The sequence below is a fragment of the Cucurbita pepo genome, unplaced genomic scaffold, assembly GCF_057944985.1.
Source record: "Cucurbita pepo subsp. pepo isolate OVF unplaced genomic scaffold, ASM5794498v1 scafford_64, whole genome shotgun sequence".
NCBI lineage: Eukaryota > Viridiplantae > Streptophyta > Magnoliopsida > Cucurbitales > Cucurbitaceae > Cucurbita > Cucurbita pepo.
Genome location: NW_028257968.1, coordinates 87501 through 90000, shown reverse-complemented (window position 1 = coordinate 90000; position 2500 = coordinate 87501).

The window sequence follows — 2500 nt, the reverse complement described above, 5'->3', positions numbered from 1 at the left end:
AGCATGTTCCGCCACCACGCAGCCTTCAAAACATAGGGCTAGCCCAAGGAAGGGAGGCATACCACAACAACGTCCCACACTCAACGAGGTTCATGCCGCACGCCCGAAGGCACCCGGCTCCACCCCACCTTGCATGTTTCATCATCGTACCAGCAGCCATCCACAGTCCTCACACCAGAGATTCCCAGTTAGAAGGCAACATCGCAACATTCCGTGCTCAACGAGGCTCATGTCGCACGCCCAAAGGCACCCGATTCCGACCAGCCGAACATGTTCTGGCACCACACGCCTTCAAAACATAGGGCTGGCCCAAGGCTGGCCAAGCATCACCACAACGTCACACACTCAACGAGGTTCATGTCGCACGCCCGAAGGCACCCGACTCCACCCCACCTTGCATGTTTCATCATCGTACCAGCCATCAACCATCCTCAAGCCAGCCCAAGTTACAAGGCAACATCGCAACATTCCATTCTCAACAAGGCTCATGTCGCACGCCCAAAGGCGCACCCAACACGGCCTCACCGCGCAAGTTTCGCCACCGCACCGCCACCGTCAACCACCCTCGTCCGCCGACCACCACCCCAACGCCCCAAGCATATGCCCATGTGCGGCGCATAGTGCTTGGGGGGCGTGGGGGTGGCGGAAGATATAGGGGTACCCCCGTGCCCAGCCCATGCAGACTAGTCACCCCCCTATATAGTACATTTTGAGGCATTTTTGGTCTGCCAGGCCTAGATACGATTTTTCTGAGCGGTCATACGGTCAAATATCTCAAGTTTTAGAATGTTTTTTTCCATGAACTCAATTGATTCATGAATTGGACATTCTAATGGATCTAGAAATCAAGTTTCATAATTTTTCAACCAACCAATTTTTTTTAATGAATTTTTAAATATTAAATAATAAGAAATTAGAAAAAATAGCTAGAGTGGTCAAAAAAATCTGAAATTTTGTGGTAATCATTCTTTCATGTTGCTTAGCTCCCAGAAAAAAATTTACAACAAACTGACCACTCCACATGTACTTTCACAATTAATGGGTGATGGATGGGGCGCAGGCACGGGCGCGCGCGCAGCAGAGCGCGGGCGGGGCGGGACGGGGCGCGCGCTCGCGGGAGCACGCTGGCGGGGCGGGGCGGGGGGCGCGCGCTCGCGGGAGCACGCTGGCGGGGCGGGGCGGGGGGCGCGCGCGCGCGGGGCGAACGCTGGCGGGGCGGGGCGGGGGCGCGCGCGCGCGGGAGCACGCGGGCGGGGCGGGACGGGGCGCGCGCGCGCGCGCTGGAGCATGAGGGCGTGGCGGGGCGGGCGAGCGCACGGGGGCAAGCGGGCGGGGCGCACGCGGGTGGGGCGGGGTGGGGCTGGCGAGCGCACGGGAACGTTCCGACACTGCCCCACCGTGCGCGTTCCGCCACCGCACCCCCGCCGTCAACCGCCCTCGGCCTCCGACCACCACCCCGACGCCCCAAGCATATGCCCCTGTGCGGCGCATAGTGCTTGGGGCGTGGGGGTGGCGGAAGATATAGGGGGTACCCCCGTGCCCAGCCCATGCAGACTAGTCACCCCCCTATATAGTACATTTTGAGGCATTTTTGGTCTGCCAGGCCTAGATACGATTTTTCTGAGCGGTCATACGGTCAAATATCTCAAGTTTTAGAATGTTTTTTTCCATGAACTCAATTGATTCATGAATTGGACATTCCAATGGATCTAGAAATCAAGTTTCATAATTTTTCGACCAACCAATTTTTTTTAATGAATTTTTAAATATTAAATAATAAGAAATTAGAAAAAATAGCTAGAGTGGTCAAAAAAATCTGAAATTTTGTGGGAATCATTCTTTCATGTTGCTTAGTTCCCAAAAAAAATATTACAACAAACCGACCACTCCACATGTACTTTCACAATTAATGGGTGATGGTTGTAAAAACGCGGTCATGGTTGGTGTCTTAGTGTAATGTATTTGCTCTAGTATCAAAACTCTTCATTTTATTGTTTTAGACAAGCAAAAGAAAAAATAGTTAAATTTGACGGGTGTCACTCTTTTCTTAGTTCCAAAAAAAAAAAAAAGCATTAAAAATGAACATTCACTTTTCACGGGTATTGGGTTTGATGATATTTTTATAGTCCAAGGCTTTATACACGTTCTTACTTTCCACGGATGTTAGGTGTGATGAATTGTTGTAGGGGCTAACCTTCAAGGCTTTATACGTGTACTCACGTTTCATAGGCATTGGGTATGATGTTTTTTTTATGGAGGTAACATCCAACACTTTTGATATGCTGTTGGTAGGACATGTATCGCACATAGCATAGGATGGGGCTTGGCGTGTGCGAGGGGAGTGGGGGCGCGGGGGTGTGCGGGGGCGTGCGGGGTGAGCGCGCGGGGCAGTGCGGGGGCGTGCGGGGGTGCGCGGGGTGAGCGTGCGGGGGCGTGCGGGGTGAGCGCGCGGGGGTGTGCGAGGTGAGCGCGCGGGGGTGTGCGAGGGCGTGCGGGGTGA